This window comes from Mus caroli, chromosome 16 (genome assembly GCF_900094665.2).
Source record: "Mus caroli chromosome 16, CAROLI_EIJ_v1.1, whole genome shotgun sequence".
NCBI classification, from domain to species: Eukaryota; Metazoa; Chordata; class Mammalia; order Rodentia; family Muridae; genus Mus; species Mus caroli.
This window is the reverse complement of record NC_034585.1, coordinates 61,644,434-61,670,806: the sequence shown is the minus strand read 5'-3', so window position 1 is coordinate 61,670,806 and position 26,373 is coordinate 61,644,434. Positions and strand designations below refer to the sequence as shown.

The window sequence follows — 26,373 nt, the reverse complement described above, 5'->3', positions numbered from 1 at the left end:
TGAGCATCCACTTCTGTGTTTGCTAGGCCCCAGCATAGTCTCACAAGAGACAGCTATATCAGGGTCCTTTCAGCAAACACTTGCTAGTGTATGCAATGGTGTCAGCCTTTGGAAGCTGATTATGGGATGGATCCCTGGATATGGCAGTCTCTAGATGGTCCATCCTTTCGTCTCAGCTACAAACTTTGTCTCTGTAACTCTTAACATCAAAACCAAAACCCAAGATCCCATCCAATAAGCAGAGGGATTACAGGATCCTGATGGTACTTTCGTCAAGAAAAGAAGTCTAGTCAAAAACTAAAAGCCACAGTAAACATTTCATTATATAAAATAGATAAAAATTTATATAGAACCAGTATGTGCCCCCTCAAAATTCATTGCTCTGTGGTTGATATTACGTTTCTGAATAATTATTTTTTTCTGAGATTGAAAAACAAAACCTTTAAAAGCATAGTAAGATATAAAAACAAAGGTTGTATTCATTCCAAGTATGGCTTTTCCTCCACATGTGACCTGTAATACTTCATGGTACGAAGTGCTCTAATATATAAGGAGTCCTTAATATTCCATTTTAACAGCCACATCAACTTCTGTCATTCTCTTGCTTATCTGGCTTTTTAAAGGCATAAGAGGAACCATGCTGTCTCCATTGTTGCTGTCTCTAGTGTTTCCCAAAAATCCCATTCCTTCTTCCTTACTAAACAAATTTATTTATTTGTATGGTTCAATAGTGATTTTTATTGCTAACTCTCCTTTAGTGAAGTTGATATTTTATTATAAGAGTTGATAACCAGTCTGTTAGTCTATGCCTAGTCAGCCATCATTGGGAAGAGAGGTCCCTTGGTCTTGCAAACTTTATATGCCTCAGTACAGGGGAATGCCAGGGCCAAGAAGTGGGAGTAGGTGGGTAGGGGAGTGGGGGGGGGAAGGATATGGGGGACTTTTGGGATAGCATTTGAAATGTAAATGAAGAAAATATCTAATTTAAAAAAATCCTCATTAATATACTAAGAAACTTTAAAAACAAGAGTCAATAAGAAATAGTATTTCCTTCAATTTTTGAGGGATACACTAAAATTGTAAATGACCTATCTACATGTAATATTGCAAAAGTCACACCCTTTGATTTCACTATTTACAGGAACCTTGAAAAGGACTATATGTGATGGTTGGTATATGCTCTGCTCACAGAGTGGCACAATTAGGAGGTGTGGCCCTGTTGGAGTAGGTGTGTTCCTGTGGGCATGGGTTTAAGACCCTCATCCTAGCTGCCTGGAAGCCAGTATTCTGCTAGCAGTCTTCAGATGAAGATGTAGAATTCTCGGCTCCTCCTCCACCATGCCTGCCTAGATGCTGCCATGCTCCTGCCTTGATGATAATAGACTGAACTTCTGAACCTGTAAGCCAGCTCCAATTCAATGTTGGCCTTTATAAGACTTGCCTTGGTCATGGTGTCTGTTCACAGCAGTAAAACCCTAACTAAGACACTATTCATAATTCATTTCTACATAACAAATGAATATTTTCTGTGAATTTTATTAATGTAGATACTTTTCATCTTCTTGTTCTTGTTCTTGTTCTTCTTGTTCTTCTTCTTCTTGTTCTTGTTCTTCTTGTTCTTCTTCTTCTTGTTCTTGTTCTTGTTCTTCTTCTTCTTGTTCTTCTTGTTCTTGTTCTTCTTGTTCTTCTTCTTCTTGTTCTTGTTCTTGTTNTGTTCTTGTTCTTCTTCTTCTTCTTCTTCTTGTTCTTCTTCTTGTTCTTCTTCCTCTTCTTCTTCTTCTTCTTCTTCTTCTTCTTCTTCTTCCTCTTCCTCTTCTTCTTCTTCTTCTTCTTCTTCTTCTTCTTCTTCTTCTTCTTCTTCTTCTTCTTCTTCTTCTTCTTCTTCTTTTCTTCTTTTTAGAACCTCTGCTCTCTCTGGTGGGCTCTGGTAGGCCGGGCTTGCACTGGCCCAAATATTTGTTATTATACATAAGTACGTTGTAGCTGATTTCAGTAGCACCAGAAGAGGGTATCAGATCTCATTACGGGTGGTTGTGAGCCACCATATGGTTTCTGGGATTTGAACTCAGGACCTTCGGAAGAGCTGTTAGTGCTCTTACCCACTGAGCCATCTTACCAGTCCACTTTTTTATATTCTTAATTCAGACTTAAATTTGGCCATGAGCAAACTCAATGTGACTCAGATGTTTCATAGGTAATAAAAATAACTATATTCTATAGGCAAGGCTGTCTAATAGCTAACTATTATCACACGTGACTTCTGTGTTAGAATTTTTTAGCAAGTTTCAGATAGTCAGAGACATATGGAGAAACCTTGCCTAGAAAACAACAACAACAAAAGTAACAACAAAAGTATTTTCTCTTCTTAACTAAATTCAGTTGTTATATTTACTATTAAACTATTATTTTATATTATTTTTTCTTTCTTTTACTTTAGCTATAAATATTTTTGCAATGTTATTATTGAGCAGATTATTTTTCCTCTCAAGTATAGCAAGTTTGTAAATGATTTCCTTTGTGGAAAAATATGAGTTATGTTTATTTTTACTGTATAAAAAGTCACTTAGAAAAGATTATTTTTAAAAACTTTGTGTTATAGAATCAAGAACTGCACTTTTAAAATATTCCTACTGTTTTCTTTAACCAACATCCATGTGAGGAATTCTAATTCTACTCTTAATCTCCTTTTGCATAAATCACATTTTGAAGAATACACACACACACACAGACACACACACACAAATTCATAAGTATAGTGCAACCTCCCTAGTTTGTTTTAGTAAAGCATGTTTTGCAGATTTCCATATTCTTCATTCATTAACGGTTTATACTGCTGCAAGCTATGCATTTTTTTCTAAGCTTTGAAAATACCTTACTTGGAAAATGAAATTTTTCTTTGAAGATATATGACAATAATGTATCTAAACTGTACTGTCTTCCTGGTAAATAGAAAGCATCTTCAGTATGTCAACTATTATTTTTGCTATTGTATTTTTATATGAGTATAATTTAATTCAAACTATAACATGTATTTATTATCCCAAAAGCTCAGAATACCCACAATACAACCCACAAACCATATAGAGCTTAAGAAGAAAGAAGACCAAAGTGTGGATGCTTCAATCCTACATAGTAGGGGGAACAAAATAATCACAGGAGGTAGGGGAAGGGAGGGACCTGAGAAAGAGAGAGAAGAGGGATGAACAAAAGAGGGGGCCAGAATCAGGTATTGAAAGAGAGAGAAGTACAGAGGATCAGGAAATAGAAAAGAAACATGTACCAGTAGGTCATGGGGAACTGGATGTAGCCACTAGAAAGTCCCAGATGCCAGGGAACCAAGAGGCCCCCAGGATCCAACCAGGATGACTTTAGTTGTAATACCCAACAAAGGGGAGATCAACCTGTAGAAACCACCTTCAGTAGATAGGCATGGCCTCCAGTTGAGGAAGGGGACCACTCACCTATCTCAAATTTTTTGACCCAGAAATGTACCTGTCCAAAGGAAATGCTGGGACAAAAAAAAAAAAAAAAAAAAAAAAAAAAGAAAGAAAGAAAGAAAAAAAGAAACAGAGACTGAAGGAAAGGCCATCCAGAGACTGCCGAACCTAGGGATCCATTCCATCTGCAGACACCAAACCCAGACACTATTGCTGATGCCAAGAAGCTCTCAGTGACAGGAGCCTGGTATGGCTTTTCCTGGGAGGTTCTACCAGCACCTGAACAAATCAGATGCAGATACAGCCAACCATCACACTGAGCCTAGGGACCCCAATGGAAGAGCTAAGGGAACGATTGAAGGAGATGAGGGAAATTGCAAACACATAAAAACAATATCAACTAACGGGATCACCGAGAATTCAGAGACTAAACCACCAGCCCAAGGGTATACATGGACTCTAGATACATATGTAGAAGAGGATAACCTTATCTGATAATGAGTGAGGAGTTGTTGGTCCTGTGGAGGCTTGACACCCCAGTGTAGGGATGCTAGAGCACGGAGGTCAGGAGTGGGTGAGTGGGTGGAGGAGCACCCTTATATGGACAAGGGGGAGGGGGGACGGAGGATGGGATGGGGGTTTGTTGAGGGGTAAGTGGGGAAGAGGATTATCATTTGAAATGCAAACGAATAAGACAATTAATTAAAAAACAAGTGCATCTCCTTGCTAAAACAAAATACCACAGCTTAATGTAACATGCAACAGTTGCCATAGATACTGTCAACTGGCTCAAAATATTTTAAAATATATAATTTTAAAATTTTATTTGACTGTTGAGGAAAGAACACATTGGTGCCAAGCACTGTATGCATGTGGAAACCAGAGAACAACTTTCAGGAGTTGGCTCTCTGCTTCCACTGTGGGATCCAGGGACTGAACTGAGGTTGTCAGGTAAACACTGTAAATATTCAACCACTGGACCTTCTGTCCAACTCCTAAGACACCATTTTTTTAGTTGACCTTTGTAGAGAAGATGCTATCACTAACATAGATATTCATGACACTTTATTTACATATTTAAAACATTTAGTTGCTATTAACCATGCTGATAGTTGGATTATACAGATATATTTCCAATAACGTTACAATGAGTATATGTTTGCGTTGAACATTGATTTGATTCTATGTGTGTAAGGCTTATAATTGAATACAGTGACTCTCTCAGGTGTAATTGAGTAACAAAATACAATTGTTTCAAAGTCACAAGTTAAAACATACATGAAATGTTTCTTAGCTTAGAAAACATTTCCCTTGGTTGTTGCATAGATAATAACCTTCAGCATGTGGTTGCGAATTAAATGCAAAATAACATCAGGAGCCCTGCTTCAAGAAACAATTAGACCTTCTGCAGCGTCATTCAGTAAAATTACATTATTGTGTTCAACTGAGAGGCGCTGTGCAGAATGTATTTATAAAATATAATTGCTGGGACAGCTGGCCTAAAAAGGAGGAATCTTAATAATATATGTTGCTGAGGTGGTTGGTTGTTTACTCCCATTATAAGAATGGTTGATAAGAAGAACAGTCATTGTTGCATGAGAAAGAGAAATTAATTCCGGAGAATAATGATGTAGCTCTTCATGTCCCTTAAATGAATTTTCAAATGTATTGTTAGTCATGCAAGTAACATTCCTGGAGGATTTCTGCTCCTTGCTCCTACTCCCGAGGCCACCAATCTTCTGCGTAGCTTTGCTCGGTTGGCTTCTTCTTTTATTTCCATAACTTCCCTTCTGTAATGTGAACAGGAGGAAGAGAAAATGGGGGAAGAACAAAAGGTACGCATACAAAATAACTCCACTCCCTCTGCATAGAGGTTGACTGGGGATGGGGTGTCACACTGAGATTTTATGAATAGACCACGAATGGTGTTCTTTTAAACCAAACAGGGGATCCACTGTATGTTTTGCTCTTTTATAATGAATTTTACTTTTACATGAAGGCTTTTCAAGATTTGTAGTTGTTGTTGTTCCTATTCTTTGTCAAATGGCAATTATTTTATCATCAAAGCCTTTCCATTTGCCATTAGAAATCTGCATTTGCTAAAATAAAGGTCTACAAATTCTCCTGATCATCCCATATACAATAACCAAACCCAGACACTATTGTGGATGCCAACAAGAGCTTGCTGACAGGAGCCTGATATAGTTGTCTCCTGAGAGTCTCTGCCAGTGCCTGACAAATACAGAGGTGGATGATCATAGCCATCCATTGAACAGAGCACAGGGTCCCCAATGAAGGAGCTAGAGAAAAGACTCGAGGAGCTGAAGGGGTTTGTAGCCCCATAGGAGGAAGAACATACTCTCTTGTTGCTCTATAAGGATTTTCTGACCTGTCTTGACTGCCTCTCGATTCAAACCGTAACAGAGTCCATATATCAGAACAAACAAGACCAAAACTATCAAACCTACCCACAAAGGGTCAATGGGAGAAAAAAGCATAACTACACAGTGAGGATCTATTGATCACTACACTGAGGTTATCATAGTTCCTTAACTTGTCCCAAAACCTTGAACCTTAACTTGTCCCAAAGCCGGGAACCTTAACTTGTCCCAAAACTGGGAACCTTACCTTTACTTTGTGCCTGCTTCCTGGCAACTTTATATTCGTCTCTATTTTATCCCAGGTCCTTCCCAAACTCCTGGGGTCGCAAGTTTCACTTACCTTGAACTTAACCCTGCCAGCAAACACTGACTGCTGAAAGTTCTGAACTCTTTGGTAGGGGAGTAGGTTCCCCGTACGGGCCACCAATTGTTGCGTCCGCTCTCCACCAGCAAGAACGACATGACCACCAGTCCTTCTAACAGCAGTTTATTCAGCAAACTTCTTTCTCTTCATCTATATCTCCCCCGAACCCTGGGCCTCTCTCTTATATACTCTCAGTCGGAAGAGGAGAAGGGCTTAAAAAGAAAAAAAGAAAAAGAAAGGAGACACAGTGTTATCAGGTGGACAGAAAGGACAAAATAAAAGCCGAGGTGAAGAAGGAAGGTGAATTAGCTTCCGTGCCCCCCTCCCTATGCTTGCTCGGCAGCTGCATATAGACGGACCTTCTGTCCAGAGGATTGGAGAGAGGTTAGATTCTCCTTGCTGGGATGTCCTATTTTCACCGACCAAGCAGGGCAGAGATATCATGAGCCTCTAGATTTCAAAGTAATCAGGAATTTGGCTGAGTCCGTGCGGATGCATGGCTTAATTGCCTCCTATATTGTGGCTCAAGTAGAGGCCTTGAATAGACACTGCATGACGCCGTCCGATTGGGCAGTCTTGGTGAAGGCAAGCCTTTCACCTGGGCAGTATTTAGATTGGAAAGCCTTCCTTATTGAATTTACAAATGAACAGACAGTGGCTAACATTGCTGCAGGAAATCCAGCATGGGATAGGGATATGCTGCTTGGTCAAGGTCGCTTTGCACAACAACAGACAGGATATCCAGTGCAGGTGTTTGTGCAGGTGAATCAGATTGCCATAAGGGTGTGGAAATCATTGCCCACCGGTGTTGAAGGTCTTGCAGAACTCCAGAGAGGCAATGAGGCACTGAATCAGGTAAGAGAGGAGCGCTCTCAATTGGTTTGGGAGAAAGGGTCTGTTTGTGTGTTTCCCCAGGATCATCGACAACAGCTGTGGGTCCCAGAACGGCTGACCAGAGCAATTCAAAACAAGCAGAGCTATGAGAACATGGATGTTCCTGTGGCTGGGAATGCTCCTGCTAGTGAGAACTGAAGAGCTACTTTTGGGCTGTGTTCCTGAAACCCATGTCATTGATGCATTCAAGTGTTTCCTCAATTCTTTACATCTAATGCTTCACTACAATTGCCTTTTTTCTATGCTGCTTCAGCTAAAGGGATTGTTATATTTTCAGATGATTCAAAATATTTCACAGATGAGTGATTGTGTTCAGCTGTATCTACTAAAACTAATGCTACCTGGATTCNAGGGGTGTGGCCTGCCAGTATATCCAAGGGCATTGGCACTATACCCTCCCAACCTAGATGGGCCCCCCTTTCCTTTTTGTAGGAGTGTTCCTGATTCCCTTCCACCTTGGGCAGTGCCCCTTATATGTNTGGTTGTTATGTGGGGTGAATGGTAGTTGCACTGATCTTTCCCCCTTACGCATGGTGGCGGGAGGGGCCTGGGGTAATGCAAATTTTAGTGGAATGGTTCTAATGTGTTTGAAACTTCTGTATTTCAATTTGCAGGAGGAAGGAATGTTTCTTTTCAGGCTATGCCTGTTTGTATGTGACCTCTTTTTGTGTTTATTGTTTATAAGATCTCTTGCCTCAGGGCTGATGGGAGCCCTGGGATGTATGCTTGTAATAGTGTGTGTGTTGTGTGTTTGGCGCATGTGTCAGGTGCAGCATGTGCAGGCCCGCACTTTCGCCATGGTAGCGCAGGCTTTTGCCGCAGTAGAGGCGGGACAATCTCCTCAGATTCGGTTTGCCTCTCTAAAGAAATAATGCTGTGTTATGTCATGGGTTGCGAAGCTAAGCACTGCACAGAGGATAGCTTGCTGTTGGCATCCTGTGGAAGGCACATCTGATTGCATGAAGGTTCAGTGTCCTAGTTCCCTTCCCCCAGGAAAAATGACACGGGAGCTGGCCAAGACCTCTCTGGGTGATGAGCCCCAGGGATGGTTTTGTGTAGGGCCCCTATGCTTGCACACTGGGGATCAGACCTCTACCTTCACCCATGAGGCTTGCTTGCAGCAATCAAAATCGGGCCATAGATTAATTAGTGTCCTGGCCTTCTTGGTGCACCTGCAGACAGGACAATCTCCCCNAGTGTGGCTTGGCATGATAGAGAAGTAGTCAGTGACGGATAAGACTCCCTGGGCATGTCACCAACCTAAGACAGGGATCAAACCAATGCTGTTTGTCTCCCAAGGACGGGTAAGGGGCATTGCTGCAGGGGGCAATCTAAGACAGACATTCTCTCTGCCAAAAAAGAAAAAAGGGGAAATGTGAGGAGCAGGTGTGGCAGCAGTCCCAGAAGGCACCAGGGACTGCAGCTAAGTCTTATGACTTGCACCTGACTTCCTCACCTGAATATAAGCCACAACCATCATGTACCAGGATACTGGCGAATCCATTTTGGTGGAGATATGCCCCTGCTGCCCTGATTAGCTGAAGCTGCGTACCTGGTGAGGTGATGTGGCCTGCTGTGAGTGGATGGGAACTGAGAGTATATAAGAGTGAGAGGCCCAGGGTTCGGGGGAGATATAGATGAAGAGAAAGAAGAAGTTTGCTGAATAAACTGCTGTTAGAAGGACTGGTGGTCGTGTCGTTCTTGCTGGTCGAGAGCAGACGCGACAGCCTAAGAAGAAGGAAGACCAAAATGTGGATGCTTCAGTGCTTTTTAGAAGGGTAAAGAAAATACTCACAGGAGGAAATATGGAGACAAAGTGTAGGGCAGAGATGGAAGGGCCATCCAGAGACTGTCCCACCTGGCATCCATCCCATATGCAATCACCAAACCTGGAAGCTATTGTGGATGCTAGGAAGTGCTTGCTGATGGAAGCCTGATATGGCTGTCTCTGGAGAGGCTCTGCCAGAGCATGACATACAGAGGCAGAAGCTCGAAGCCAACCATTGGACTGAGCTTGAGGGTCCCCGATGGAGGAATTGGAGAAGGGACTGTAGGAGCTGAGGGGGTTTGCAGCCCCATGGAGGGAGCAACAGTGTCAACAGGCCAGATTCCCCAGAGCTCCCAAGGACTGGACCACCAACCAAAGAATACACATGGAGAGACCCATGGCGTTGGCCACATATGTGGCAGAGGATGGCCTTATTGGACATTAGTGGGAGGAGAGGCCCTTGATCCTGAGAGTGTTTGATGCTCCAGTGTAGGCGAATGCCAGGGTGGGAGGACAGGAGTGGGTGGGTGGGTGAACACCCTCATAGAGGCGGGGGAGGGGGGTAGAGGCTGGGGGGGTGCAGATGGGATTGGGAGTTTCCAAAGGGGAGACCTGGAAAGGGGAAAACATTTGAAATGTAAATAAGGAAAATTTCCAATCAAAAAAGAAAAATAAAAAGAGAGAGAGAAAGAGAACTTAAATCTGAAATTATAAACTCTTACAAACATATATATCTGTGTAAATAAATGCCTAGAATTGGTTTCCAAATGGCAACAATAATAATAGCACAAACTACAAGTAGAATATAATATTTTCTGAGGTTTATATACTAGAACTCATATATTAAAATCCAGCCAGTAAAAGAATTAGGGTAGTCATCAGAATTTGTAAATTTCAGCAAAAGCTATTATACTGTTTTGATTTTTGTCCTAAAGAATTTTATTATAATATCCTATATTTTTAACCTTCATGGACTTATTCAACATAAAGTTCATAGTTGTGGTGGCTAATCTTGGTTGTCAAGTTGACTATATATAATAACAACAACAATAAGTAAAAAGTTAAAAACAAAAATAAAAACAAAACAAGTATCTAGACATAGCTTTGAAGGATTTCCTAGACTTAAGATCATTTGAAGTGAGAAGACCCATCCTGATTCAGGTGCTATGCTTCTTGGTGGCAGCCTACATTAAAAAGAAAAAAAGAAAAACATGGTTTTGACTGCTTGTCCACACTCTTTGTTTTGTTTTTTGTTTTTAATTGGTTGTTTTATTTATTTACATTACAAATGTTATTCCCTTCCCAGGTCTCTGAAAACCCCCTATCGCACCCCCTTTTACTTGCTTCTATGGGGTTGTGCTCTTCACCCTCCCACCCAGTCCTGCCATCCATCACACATGCAGCCACCAAACCCAGTCACTATTATTGATGCCAAAAAGTGCCTGCAGACAGAGCCTAATATCAGTGTCTCCTGGGAGGCTCTACTAGAGCCTTACCAATATAGATGAAGATGCTTGCAGCCAACCATCAGACTGAGCATGGGACCCCAGTGTAGGAGTTAGGGGAAGGACTGAAGGAGCTGAAGGGGTTTGCCTACACTCCTACTGACAAGTTCATCTGTACTGATCATGAAACATTCCTTCACCGGAATTAGAACCTACCCCAGGATCCCAAACGTCTTGAGAATTCCAACAGACTGAAGACAGACAGCTCTCTGTGTCTTCCCTGGGACTGGGAGTCCAGCACTGGGCTGGGACACCCACTGTTATAGACTGTATGACTACTGAATACTTGGTCTTTGCATCAGGAGACAGCTGTTGTTAGATGACTCAAACTGCAGCTTGTTAAGCACTGTAATAAATCCCAACCTGTTGAGCCGACTGCAGGCTGTGTACTATGCCCAAGATTTTATAGCTTTTGGGAGCTGTCATCCATGATGGGCTGTGCTCTGGTAATGCAGCTGTCTTTGACTCATTCTGTTCCTGTATATAACCCTCACCTATACTCCTAAGTAACTCCAACAAAATTCGTCATTTCATTGGACTTCAGTGGTATGTCATAATATACAGAGATAGAATTTTTCTTCCTCTAAGCTCTGTTTCTTTAGAGAACACTGACTAAAACAGAAATCAATAACAATGCCTTGTGTCTTGCAAAATTGCTAAAGGATTAGGACTATCTGCTTCAGCACACATAAAAGAGAAAAAGTATACAAGTTAATTCATATGCTAAATAGCTAGATGTAGTCCTTCCGTCGTGTAATACATTTCAAAACAGCATGTTATAAATTTTAAGATTCCTTTTGTTTATTTATTTAAGAAGACATCGATTTTTAGCATCGTTAAATTCTTCTAAAATAATTGTTTACAAAATAACTGCTGCACATAAATTTCCATTACTTATAATTTCCCAATGAAGATTATAAATATATAGTATCCAAATCACATCATGGATTATTTTTGTTGCTTATATTGAATTCTAAAACATAAGCATCAACTTGAGAGCCATTCTTGGTGAAGCTATGAACAATCAACCCAGTTAGTGTGGCCTCAGTTTCATTTCCAAGAAAAATAAAAGAATTCTATTAATTTTATAAAGATGAAGTATCTCTTACTGATTTCTATTCACTAGATCTACTCTAACACTCTTCGTAGACACATAAATCCTTAGTTTGTGGGATTGTAAGACTTTATAACAATTGGCATCTAGTGGACCCTCTTATTTAACAGTTGAAATAATTATAATGTCTACATAAAATGCTTTGTCTATGTTGTATAGCCAACATTTTTCTTTGGTATCTTAAATGAAGCATGTTAAATTCCAGCAACAGTTTTATCTGTATTTCATCAGTTGTCTGAACTTTCCAAGTTTCTGGGGTATGTGAACAGAAAAACATGTATTTTACTTAACATAAATTTTAATTTGCTTAACATTTGATAGCAATTTCATATATTCGAATTTGAAATTTGCCCTTGAGACTGTTCAGTTGTATACAGCATGATTCCTTCAGGTGTCTCTCTAACATTGCATGTTGCTGGACTTCATCTCAATCAGACAACAATTCAATACTTAATTTTCCATAATTTATTCTTTTTAGATTTGGTACTGGGAACATATGCATCTGTATAGATCAGTAAACAAAACTCTCCCTTGAGTCTTCACTAATTAAACAAACAGAAGTCAGTCAGACACTAACAACCAATAAAAAGAAACTGCCAGTACATTGAAAAAGAAACTACATATTATGCTCTTTCTGCTGGTCTCAATTACATTATTCACAGTGAAATTACATTATTCACTCTTTGCGTATGCCCGTGCCGTCTGGTCTTGGACAGGAATTAACATAATCACCTGTTCTCTTTGAAATGCTACTTCTGCTGTGGAACTTTCTTATTGACATATATGGTTTCATATTAATTTTACAACTGACCTTAAGTACTTTTCTGAAAAGTGTAACTTAAAACCATCTGCTAGCATCGAGATACCTAGACATATGACCTCCTAGAATAAAACAGCTCACTTAACGCAGGAATATCTGAATCTAGATATTTGAGCATTCTGAAAAATTTAACATATGTATTGCATTTCAAGTACAGTATATTTTTTTTATTTCTGGGCTTGTAGCATTATGGGTGTCCAATTAGAAGTAATTAAATGAGTAAATCACGGGCAAAATTTTCAGTTAAACACTTCCTCAAAAATTATGATAGTACAGTTTGTTTAGATGGACCATTTTTACTTTCTGGAAACTGAGGGGCTTTTCATAGGCATGGAGCATTAAAGAATATAAAAACTAACTTGTAATACTTGTCAAGTCGAAAGTTTGTGTATGCCTCTGTGTGTGTGTGTGTGTGTGTGTGTGCGTGTGTGTGCGTGTGTGTGTGTAAAATTCAACATCTATGGGTACCTTGAGATATTTGAGTTTAGGTATGCATGAGAAACTTTACGGATTTTTAACATACTATCTTGGCAGGACTCCAGGAGAACATTATAAATTCTCTAATGGAGAAACCACATGTTTCTCATCTTGAGTGTAGTACAATTTTTGACACATAGTAGGCTGTTAAAAATATGTGTTGAACGGAAAATGACTAAATGGCTGAATGTTCTTAAGCACCCTGATGTAGGAGTTGGAGGGTATTTTTGGAACTGAGTGTGATGAATATATGCACTGACTACAGCAGCAAAGATTTTTCCTTTGACAAAAGTCCAAGGGTTCTTGACAGGTATGCTCGTTCCCTGTGGTACCAAAAGTTTTTCTTGATGTTTTCTTAAATGTGTGCACCATGGGAAGGTTTGGTTAAATCTCAGAGAAGGACAATTACCTTTCTATTTGCTCCCCTTTAGTCTATGGCATGCTGACTTTTCCATCATTTAACTACTATTTATAGCTTAGATATATGATGCCAATGATTGGAAGCACTTTTCAAAAACAATTGTCACACTATTAAATTCTCATTTAACATTTTTTGATCAGGTATTACCCACAAAACCATAGAATATAGCTGTGGTGTTATTGTTCATGTTAAGTCTAGATTAAAAAAATTATCTAACACAGTTCATTCTATTTTTAACAGGGATAGATTTGAATTGGTCTTGCAAATGTTATATGTCTCAGTACAGGGGAACGCCAGGTCCAAGAAGTAGGAGTGGGTGGGTAGGGGAGTGGGGGGATATGGGGGACTTTTGGGGTAACATTGGAAATGTAAATGAAGAAAATACCTAATTAAAATAAAAAAAGAAAGGAAACTAAATTGTTGACTTTACACCATGGTCTTTGTAAAAAAAACCCATTTGCTGTGATTTTAATACTTGTGCTATAGTATGTCTTTCTGTCTCTCTCTGTCTCTCTGTCTCTCTCCCTCTCCCCCCCCCACTCTGTGTGTGTGTGTGTGTGTGTGTGTGTGTGATTTTTACTACACATTGGACTATTTAGAGTTCTTATTTCTGAAAATTCATTCGTATAAAACTAGAACCAAAAGCACATGGCTAGAATTGTCAATTTTTCTCTATTTTTTATTTAATATATTTCAGTACTTTTAGTATGTAAGGCAGTATGTAAGACTTTCCCTTACTTTTCTGCATTCTTAAGTCTGGATTGTAAAGTCTGAAATACAGACAGATCTTGTTGGTTTCAACACCAAATTTGTCGTTGATACAGTGACTGCTTTGTTCTGATTATGTCTCCCTGCACCCTCAGATGCTAGAATAATCCTAATTGGAGAGCTGGGTATTCTTACTGTTATTCTAGTGTTTTATAGCAAAGGCATGTTTTATTTAATTTTTGTCATACTATTCTTTCATATTGTAAGTCAATATACCACCAAACATTTTATATGAAAGACTAAATTATGGAATAAATCTGAATCCATCACAGTCTACAACTGGGAGAAAACACATGAATTTAGATTACCCCCCACAAGTGCTCACATTAATTCTTCAAATGGTACAATTCAAATAGCAGTAGTAGTGAAGCAGGCTCCCTGAGAGTAGCAATTATATCCCAATTATGTCATTTCGAGGCTCTTAGCTGCTTCTGTATCAAGACCCACATCATAACCATAGAACAGACTGTTTCTGAGGAAAAACAAACACTGCCCTTTTCAGTCCTTTGCATTTTTATTATGTTAACAGGTTTCCTTTTTACAAAGCTAAACATTGACCTGGATAATTGTTGTATCCAAAGCAACAGACATAACCATATTAGCCAAAATTCATTTTGTTATCATTGGAACAGAATAGCCAACTTAGCAAAATCACCAAAAATCTCAATTAATTATCCTCAGCTCCATTCTTTTACCCTGAATACCAATTTTCTTTTGACTGCCTACATATATGAATACACCTACCCTGTAAATCAGTGAAACTTACTGATTTATAAGGCAACAAAACAAAACATTGTGATTAAAAATGTTCCTGAAGTAGATAGCTATAGCAAAACCCTACAGCAATTAATTTGTGTGTTTGTGAAATAAATTAGATAGTAAATGTATAAGCTTAGCCCAGCTCCGCTTGTGTCTGCAATGTCAAACTCATGAGGCTGTCTGGCTCTGGTGGAGAGTCAAAGGTGTTCACATCCATTTATACAACATAAACGCTACCAGAGAAGAATCCTTTTGTTTTATTTCTCACAATCTCATATTTTACAATATATTTTAAAATTCTATGGAAATACCAGAATGGAGCATTTCTATTGGGAAAGATTGCAAGAAGGAAAGACAATAATGATCGAGCAATACTGACATCTCTTAGGACATGTTTTTAAAATCAGATATTTTCATTCAAAGATTTTTTAAAGCATATAAGTAAATGAACAACAATCTTGTTCTAAAGAAATCAGAATCGAAGTTACATTTATTTTTATTAATTTATCATGATTCAGAATAAAAAATTAGGAGCGTGGATCAAAACGATGATGCACTAAATGCCTATGGTGCACCTCAACAATAGGTTGTAATGTTCCATCCATTTCATGAGATGGAGCTAAGCATTCTACATAGACCATATAAATTAATTTGCAGTGCAAAAGTCAGTGTGATTGTCTGGTTTAGCCATTCATTCTGAGGCAACAAGAAAAGGAACCCTATTCGGCAGCAGATACCTAACAACACTCTTGATTTTGGTGTCTAATAATTTTCCTCCCTTTTCTTCAGAAAAATTTCAGTAAGGCTGATTGAAAGAAGCAGAAACACCACAGCTATGGATCCATCTTTGGGGCTATCAGATTTGCGGTGCTCTGTGACCCAAAACAAAATACCTTATCCATTGGCCTGGTTTGTTCGTTCCCATTTTTCTTTTCTTTCCACTTTTACTCAATTGGCTCTGCTAGGTAGGGTAGATCGGGAGCCCTTTGTTGAAATGATCTCTTAGTTGACCAAAGAATATAGCTCACTGCTCCCACAGACAAAGGCTATTCGATGTAAGAGGGTAACCCGAAGTTCCTTGCCATTACCTAGGGATCAGACTCTGTTTCAATAAAATTATATCTATTGATGCAGCCTGCAGGGAGAAAGACAGACCAGCATATACATTCTGGTTTTTCTTGGAAGCCACAGAAAACCACATTATTTGTGTGTTGGTGTCCCTCTAATAATACAAACGGAGGCTGGAGGAAAGAAGACATCCTATTATCACCACCATCAGACTTCTGTTCATATATCTGCTTTGATCCTTCATGTGAGTTCTTTGGGGTTTTCAACATCTGTTTCTGAGTCTGTAGATGTAGAGCCCCCATAACCCTAAGGAGAACAGAATTCGAATGAACACACCAACAGTCACAATTGTATTGCCACTTTCCTGCTCATGACCAGCATGATACAGCTCCCACAAGCTCGAATCTCAGTGCTGGCATCTCTCCCTAACATAGCCAATAGCACAACTTCATGCATAGCTGCATGCTTCTTCAATGTGCATGCACACACCATATGAAGGAGGTAACCATTGTGCAAAGGGGCCAGTCTGGGTAACTACTTCTCACCAAACTGTACTCCACTGTTACTTACATTGTCCAATGGTGTCATGTCTTCACTTAGATCAATGCTATTGCCAGTTAGAATCTGAAAATCAATCAAAGCAAGACATAGTTCCCAATCTGAGATTTCATAAAACCTTTAAAACAAACATTTAGAAATTCTGAAGCATCATTGGCAGTCCATTTTTATGTAAGCTGAGATCTGTACCTGTTTTGCCAGTAGATGGACCACAAACAATTATGTGGGAATGTTACTTCAGACATACCATTTTTTTTTTTTACCAATTTATTGTTCACACTTATTACCAATAGTATATACTAATTCAGGAACCATAGGTGATCTCCAAACCCAAGTACAACAAATGGGTGACCAACATTGTTTTAGGCAAGTGTTTGGCATATAGACCCAACCCTTTTGGCAATTCCAAAAAGAGATTGCTTGGTGTCATGTCAATAAAAATGTATGTTAAATAGTCAATTATTATTTCACTGTGCCTCAAAAGATCATACCTAACAATCACGGTTCCAAAGAACATTCAATCTAAACATATTTTCCAGGACCCAACCAAAATAATCTTTCTGCTGGAATATGGTCTTCTTGATAATTATTTAATAATGATTTTTAATTAAATCACTCCCTCTAATGAGAGACTGTTCCACTGTCCATCCAGTAGACTCACTACCCGATGGAGTCCACAGCCACACGTTCAAGCCCTGTGGTCCTCAACTGTCCTAGTGCTGCAACCCATTACTAATAATTTGGATTTACCAAGAGGTACGATTCAGATTGTGTGATGGAACAAAGCAAGAAGATAATACATGTATATGTATACATATATGTTTATTTCTTCTTGCCTTGAACTCTGATTATTTTACTTCATGTGAAGCTAGAGAACTATGAATAATATGATTTTGTGAATCAGATTACAGCTCGGTCATAGGAGGTCATATTTGTGATATATACAGGTCACATACTCCAAGTCAGGTTTTTGATCTCTAACAGAGTCCAGGAACATAACTGGAAGCTCATTTTCAAAATGTCAAGCAATCAGTTGTGTAATGGCCAAGTGTGTAATGAAAGTCTAGTTGTAATAAGATAAAATACAAACTCAAAAGGCTTCCAGAATTCTGCCCGTTGATTCACACTTCTCTTTTGAGTTCCCAAATGGCTCATCAGTTATCCTCTCTGTTGTTGACAATGACAACATTGTTGGATCTGTTGAGTCTTTAGGCCCAAGAATGAAAATGCTCTACTTATGCCATACATTCCTACACTAGCTTCAAAAAACACCATGTTCCAGTATTTATTTTCTCCTACTGTGTAATAATAAGTGTGTGAAGACATAAAATTAAAATTATTAAAATAAATTCTATATTTTTAAAGCATGAGAAGACCTTTTCTGAGCTAAAATGAAGTTGGTTTTAGATGTACAATGTCTTCTAAAAAAGCTTTGTTTGAGAGTCTATTTTCTCATTTGTGTTAGTTAAGACACTTCCTTTCTTGTGTAAACTCTTGGTTTTCCTGTCTTCAATTCCAGCCATGTTGTATCTCTCTGATTCTTTTTTTTTTTTTTTTTTTTTTTTTTTGTGAATACATCTTCTCTTGAAATCAGAGACAGATTCTGTATTCACCAGTCTATAGACTAGATTAAACCTATCTGTATAATCCTGATGAATACCCCAACTTGACATTCTTACTTGCATATGAAAAATACATATTGACATGTAATGCCAATTTATATTCATAGATTCCAGAAAGTGTGGGACTCTGAATGGCCATTATCATGTTTGGTGTCAAAAATCTCTGTTAGATGACCTACTGCATTCTCCATAAGGCTCATTGCCTTTAGGTCTGAAGTTGCACCTTAAACGCTGTATGATAAAGACAAAAGGCAATGTGCCTTTAATACTTCAGCATTTCTGGAGCCTTCTGAAAATATAGCTCTGAAGTTTTATGTACATACCATATCTACATGCTGAAATAAACCCCTCCTCCTGCTTAGCAGGTCTTATTAATTTGAGGCCAAAGAATATTCACATGATATAACATTCCAACCATAAAATCATTTAGCTCCTCCTTCAAAAGTATAATTTCCTACTTTGATGGATTGTAATATAAATATCTGATATGCAGGGTATCTGTATACAATTTCTAATGGGGTTGAGGCCCACAGGTTGAGAATTTTTGCTAGTCACAAGGAATTATATGTATTCGCTCTCTCCATCCATTCCAAGGCTACTTGGGATATATATCCTGAAGGTACATGGATCTTTTGATACATGTCATACCCAGGAAACTGGTCTGAGAGCATGACAGAAATCCTGCATCCACTATTAGCAAGTGATGAACAATCATTACATGCTTTTCCATCTGTCTCAAGCCTTTGGGATAGAAACACAGGGGACCATCTGATGTCAGAACACAGCCGTGGTTGCATTCAGCTGCATTTTTTGGACAGGAAATGAATTCATAGCATGATTTTCCATCAAGAAGCATAACAAATCATGCTGGACATGTGCAGTAATAGGATCCTAACGTGTTTTCACACCCAAGACTAAAGTCACGATTCTGAGAAGCACATTAATTGACATTGTCACAGTATTCTTGCTGCTGTATAGCCCTCAGTGTGTGTGTGTGTGTGTGTTGCACTTTTTCCTTCTCAGCCCTTCTGGATTTAGCCTAAAGTTCTTTTGCATTTTTTAATTAATGACATTTGTGGATTGTGTGACTTGAAGATGACGGATTTATGTGTTAGAGGCTTAGATGGTAGTTGGCTCTGTCATATAATGCTGTGTGAATTGATGTCATTTATTTAAGCATTTTTAGTCCCAGTTTTTTTTTTAACAGGAGATTGTTGCAACAATCCCTGATTTATTTACTGTATGGAAACCATGAAAGCATATGGTATTCTTTGAGAAGAGAACAAAATCCATGTAGCAAATTATAATAGATTTTCCTTATGAAGAGAAACAAATTATTTTGTGTCTTCCGTATTTACATGGAAATTTTGACATGGTAGCTTGCTCATTTTTGGAATGTTTAGAATTTTCTTTATATATCTGAAGAATAGCAAGAGGAAATTTTCCTTGAAAGGTTTAGAGATACTACAGATGAAGAAGGTGTGCACCTGTCACCCCACAAGATAGACTGAAGCAACCCTTCCTATTTTATCATCAATTCATCTACCTCAAGTGATATTGATAGCCTTGTGCATTTATTCCTGTGTGCCAATTTGTGCTTGTTGGTGTCTTTGATGTTATAATAAATGTTTTTTGTACATTTGCTAAACATGTAAATCTTCAACATATGAATAATATTTCACACAGAAATTTTCTGGTGCAGCAGTGTACAGAACTGCAGTTCCGGAAAGCACAATATAAGCAGAAACAAACAGCCTCCAAACACCAGTTGTTAAAGAGACACACGTGTTATGTTATCTGGTTGGACTGATCCTCTCTGTGTAGGATATCAAATGGCAGTAGAGGAAATCACATCTAATAACAACAGTACCAGGACCAATTAGACCTAACTGGAACAGCAATGCTTTAATGGATGAAAAACACCTGTTGTTACAACCCCACATGCACCAATGAATTTGTGGATTACATGGGAAAGAATCAGGGATTTTGCCACATTAGGACTCTCTTAAATGTGTATTTCAGCTACACCAATAGCATAAATTTCTATTCAAAGCACAAGGTGCTGCTTTGCCAACTTCCACGTAACATTAAGCAACTCTCCTGAGGTTTAAGAAAGAAACAATTGTTCCAGGAAAATTACTTTTCAGGATATGCACTACTTCTTAAACTGCTAAAGAGAAAGTTTTTTTCTTTAAAAATAACAGGTTTGGGTGGGGGTGGAGGCGAGAGGAGAAACAGTCACCATATACTAAATCATGATCTTCATATAAGTGGGATTTTTAAAAATCTGTTAAGAGTTGATGAAACATGATGTGTATACACCAGCCAGCTCCAGCAGTTGTGATGATGTTTGTATCACCAGCCTTCTAGCTGTATTTCACTGGGGTAGAAGTTGGTCCTGATTCTTCCTCCCAACCCCATGCTCTCAGAAATAAGACTCAGACTCAAAATATATTTACAAATATCTTGGCCATATAACTAGGTTTTTCTCTGATTAGATCCTCATGTATTAAAACCTAGTTACTCTAATCTACATTCTGTCGTGTCCCTGGTTACCTGTACTCACTTACCATGTATCTGTATTGTCACATCTTCCCAGCAAATCTTCTCTGCCTGGTTCTATCCCAAAATTGTTTCTGCATCCCAGATGTCCCACCTTCTATTCTACCTTTTCCTATAGGATATAGGTTTTTTCTTTTTTAATTTACAGATGATGTATTTATACAACACACAAGATATTCTCTCTACTGTTCCTCTTTTTAGTCCAATAAAAGGCTCTTTTTTCAAATATAAGTTGAATACAATTATGAAACTATAAGATATGATATTTACAATGTCCAGTCCATAGTATTTGGCAATTAAGGAAAAATTTACATATTATATATCCTATCTCTGTGTATTCAAAGTTTTGTACCAAACTCTAATTTTATCCTAACTTGCATTCCAACCTAGAAATATCTTTTAGACCTAAGTCATCTTCTTAAATCCTAAATAATTCAAGCTTAATTGGGAGACGGTAACTATCTGTTCTTCAACCCCATCAGAGACTTGTGAAGGAAATAAATATTATCTGAGTATAAAGGAAGTGAAAGCAAGCACTTCCAAAATTATAGAAATGCCAGATAGTTGGCTGCCTGGAAAGTCAGTATTCTAAAATATTTGAGCATCATTTCAGCCTTCTAGCAAGAATATCTGAAAGTCTTCTGTTTTTTTTAACATTTCAATTTTTTTTGTCATTAAAAGGAGTTGTGTACAGGGAGGTTAAATGCTTTATAGAAAAGAAAAAAAATACTCTGCTAGAACGTATTCATTTTCTTGGTCTTCCTCTTCTTCCTCCTCTTCCTCATCCTCTTCATCCTCCTCCTCATCTTCCTCTTCCTTCTTTTACTTGCTCTTTTCAGCTTTGACCACACCCTTTTTCACTGCATCAGGATTTCCTTTAGCTCTGTTGGCACCAGTGTTCTTCTCGTACTTCTTCAGCTTGGCAGCCTTCTTCTCATAGGGCTGCTTGTCATCAGTGTAGTTCCATATCTCTCCCAGTTTCTTTGCAACATCACCAATGGATAAGCCAGGATGCTTGCCTTTGATTTTGGGGCGGTACCCAGAACAGAACAAGAAGGCTGAAGGAGGCCTCTTGGGTGCATTGGGGTCCTTGAACTTCTTTTTGGTCTCCCCTTTCGGGGGTGGGGATGTAGGTTTTCATTTCTCTTTCATAACGAGCCTTGTCAGCCTTTGGCATATCTTCAGATTTCCCCTTTTCTTTAGCGGACACGGTCTTCCACCTGTCTGAGCACTTCTTGGAGAACTCTGAGAAGTTGACAAAAGCATTCAGGTGCTTCTTCTTGTGCTCCTCCCGGAAGGTTTGCACAAAGAATGCATATGAAGACATTTTTGTCTCTCGGCTTCTTAGGATCTCCTTTGCCCATGTTTAGTTGATTTTCCCCCTCAAGGCACAGAGTTGCCCAGTGACCATCAGGCTCTCACTTGCCCTGGCTCTGTCTCTATGAAGTTCAATGTACTGCAGTGGCTGTGAGAGCGGGAGCCAGACACCCTGAAAGACATTTTTGTGAAGCAGGAATTATGAACTAGTTGCTTACCGTGTTACTGACAGAGTCTAGCAGTAGACGTTCCTGTGTTTAACTTTGTCCACTCTGGACATCATTATGTCTGTAGATGAAGTTAGGGCATATTTGGGGGAAAGTGGTAGCAAGTTTGCTACAAATAAAGCCATCTCCAAATGGAGGTCCTTTGATGCTCATCATCTTCTTTCAAGTGGAATGTGATGCTGACAGGAGCTGATAGGACTCAGTGCAAAAAAAAAGCCATAAATTAATAATAATGACAGCAGTAATAATAATAATCTCCTCGAGTGCCATATTCTCTAAGTATATGAGATTTATGAAAAACATCTATGTATTTACAGCATATCTGAACAAGCAAACATTGTCTGGTTTTAGATATTTATTATCTGTTTAAGCTAGGATGCATATTTCTGTGATAATATAGACTAATATCTGACAAGACTGTGAGTTTGACTGACTATTAAGTTGTATTTCCTAAACAACTTATGGTTAATAGTTTGCAATAGTAGCTGTTAAAAGGACTTGGATTAAACCTTGCATTTTTAAATGAGCTGCATAGGCATAATGTCTATGCCAGAGTTGAAACATATATATATATATATATATATATATATATATANTATATATATATATATATATATATATATACATATCACATATACATATATATACATATATATGTATGTATATATATACATATATATCATATATATATAAAATGTTGTAACTAAATTCACCTTAAATTTTGTATCAATACACAAAGATTTATACCAATGAAAATATTAAACTTGTATCAATGTAAAATTATCCATATCAATGTAAACAAAAATAATCTTGACAATACCAATAGCTCTATGTTGAAGAGTAGATTCAATAATCTATCCTCTTATCCTATTACTTATGTGTATATTCCCCTCCTTTTCTTCTTAGCCTCTTCCCTTTGTCTATGAAAGAAAGGAGGATAGAGAAAAGAAAAGATAGAAACCTCTGAGTTTAAGAACCTGATTTTGTTCCCTACCTGTCTAAGACCATAATTATTTGTCATCACCCTCTAAAATGACAACATATCAAAAATTCATAAACTGACCAAAACCAACTACAACAATTTAAGGGACTGGGAAAATATGTCATGATTTATAGACATTTTCTCATTTACATTTCAAATACTATCCTGAAAGTCTCCTATACACCCCCTGCCCTGCTCCCCAACCCACCCACTCCGGCTTCCCGGCCCTGGCATTCCCCTGTATTGGGGCATATGATCTTTGCAAGACCAAGGGTCTCTCTTCCCATTGATGACCGACTAGGCCATCTTCTGCTACATATGCAGCTAGAGACATGATCTCTGAGGGTACTGGTTAGTTCATATTGTTGTTCATCCTATAGGGTTGCAGGCCCCTTCAGCTTCTTGGTACTTTCTCTAGCTCCTCCATTGGGGGCCTTGTGGTACATCCAATAGATGACTGTGAGCATCCACTTATGTATTTGCCAGGCACTGGCACAGCCTCACAAGAGACAGCTATATTAGAGTCCTGTCAGCAAAATCTTGACATGTGCAATAGTGTCTGTGTTTGGTGGTTTTTTATGGGATGGATCCCCATGTGGGGTAGTCTCTGGATGGTCCTTCCTTCTGTCTCAGATCAACACTTCATCTCTGTAACTCCTTCCATGGGTATTTTATTCCCCATTCTAAGGAGCAATGAAGTATCCACACTTTGGTCTTCCTTCTTCTTGAGTTTCATGTGTTTTGGAAATTATATCTTGGGTACTCTAAGTTTCTGGGCTAATATCCACTTACCAGTGAGTGTATATCATGTGTGTTCTTTTGTGATTGGTTTACCTCACTCAGGATGATATCCTCCAGATCCATCCGTTTGCCTAAGGATTTTATAAATTCATAGTTTTTAATAGCTGAGTAGTACTCCATTGTGTAAATGTACCACATTTTCTGTATCCATTTCTCTGTTGAGGAACATCTGGGTACTTTCCAGCTTCTGGCTATTATAAATAAGGCTGCTATGAACATAGTGGAGCATATGTCCTTATTTCAAGTTGTAACATCTTCTGGGTATATGCCCAGGAGAGGTATTGCTGGATCCTCTGATAGAACTATGTCCAATTTTCTGAGGAACCACCCGACTGATTTCCAGAGTGGTTGCACAAGCTTGCAATCCCACTAGCAATGGAGGGGTGTTCCTCTTTCACCACATCCTTGCCAGCATCTGCTGTCATTTTTGATTTTAGAAAGTACCTCTATCTTGTCAAAGGAGGGTCTCACCCCAACTTCTCTGTGTAAAGAATTTAAAGAAACCTGCCTATCTCTGTCTCCTGTGTGCTGGGATTAAAGGCATGCACCACCACTGCCTTTCTCAAATGTTTTAACTCATTTTTAAACCACTGTAATTATTTAATTTAGAAAACAACAAATTCAGAGTATAGTAACATTCTGAATTTAGTTAAAATCTTTAAAAATCTTCCATATTTTAGTACTGCCAAACAATAAAATATCCTTTCTACTTAGAGTAATTAGGGAAAAATAAACATATTTAAAGAAAAATCAAACATAGAAAAAAGAAAATTCTAAGTTTGGGAACAAGAAGGATCTCAGTCAGGGTAAAAGTTTTGCAATTCATTATTGCCATGGCCAAGATATTATATATAGAGATAATATAGATATAATATAGATATATAATATAATATAGATATAATATAATAATAATATATATATAAAACTCAGATGAAATATATCACCTGAGATATATTTCATCTGAGTTTGGAAAAGAAAATAACATAGCCTATTTTTTTAAATTCTTTTTTCTATAAACTGATTTTAGATTGATTTGTTGTTATTATACATAGCTATTCATCTATTCATAGATTTGTAAATACATAACTACTTATGATCAATATGTAGGTAGATAGATAGATAGATAGATAGATAGATAGATAGATAGATAGAGCAAGCAAGCTAGAACTCTAATCAGTACATTTCGCACATTTAGCACTAAGGAATTCTTTTTTTTTTTTTTTTTTTTTTTTTTTTTAGTCATAATGTCTAATGTAAATAATGTGGACCAAAGAGACAGTATATGATTTAAAATTAATTCATACACTGAGTAAATTCAAATCCTATAATCTCTGTTTCCACATTATATATGCTTTCCTACAACTATGAATGGTTGAAAGACTATAATAAATCATATATATATATATATATATATATATATATATATGTATTTACTTCTCTAACTCCTTAACTATGCTTCTCAGTGCAGAATCAGTAAAGGCATTCGATGTGATCCTCCTAGAAAGATCATTTTCTTAGCATGATTTCAAGTTTCTCCACAAAGCGTATGTTATTAAGCAAAGAAAAAGCCAAATATAATGGTATAGGCAATGCTATTCATGTCCCATTTTGGACGACTTGATCTCAGGATGGAGGCCCAGGGTTAATGAAGTAAAAAGAAGTATTTCTTTTTTCAGGTAACAAAGGTTAACATATATGCCTAGACTTCAGTGACCACTTGGAATAACACATAGCACCTGTGTCTACCTCAGCCCTCTCCCCCTGCTCCCTCACGACACACATGTGCCTTCTTTCTACTTGCCTGGATTTTGAGGCTATTTTGGGTAGCAGATTAAAATCTAAAGATTTGGAGCTAGGATCGACATAAGAGAGAACATAAGCCATAATTTCTCAGCTCTAGTTTTCTAGATGTAAATAAAATAATACTTTTCTATCTGTTATAGATAAAATTAAGCCAAGCCGGTATTAGTTTGTGAGGTTCTTGGCAAAGCATGTACAAATAGTGTGATACTTATAAATAAGGTGATTATTATTAATACTCATGTTAACCCCTGCTCTTCCTCCTCCTTCTCCTCCTCTTGATGCTGCTCCTCCTGTTGCTGCTGCTCCTTCTCTTGCTCCTCCTCCTCCTGCTTCTTCTCCTTCTCCTCCTCCTGTTCCTCCTGCCCCCTCTTCCCCTTCATTTTTCTCCTCTTCCTCCTGCTGCATCATAACATTAGCTTTTATCAGCAAATGAATAATTTTTAAAAGACTTGATAATCAGAAACAATGTGTCTACAACATTTTAATTATATATTTTATTTATTTCTACATGTGTGCCATGGAGGACTTCTTGGAGCAAGGACAACTTTCAGGAGCAGATTCTCACTTTCCACCATGTGGGTTTCTGGTGGCTGCAATCACCTTTACCCACAGAGCCTCCAGCAGTATTTTTAAAATACCAACTATTGTATGATGCTCACTATATTCAAAAATATCTATACCGTGCATTACAACAAAAAAATTATTTTGACTTGGCTTCTAAACTG

General features: G+C 38.1%; 1 pseudogene; it reads right to left on the bottom strand.

Annotated features, from left to right (window-relative positions):
- The window catches only part of LOC110311332, a 7,124-nt pseudogene extending 844 nt beyond the window's left edge, over nucleotides 1-6,280 (bottom strand).
- Nucleotides 6,281-26,373: the final 20,093 nt, after the last annotated feature.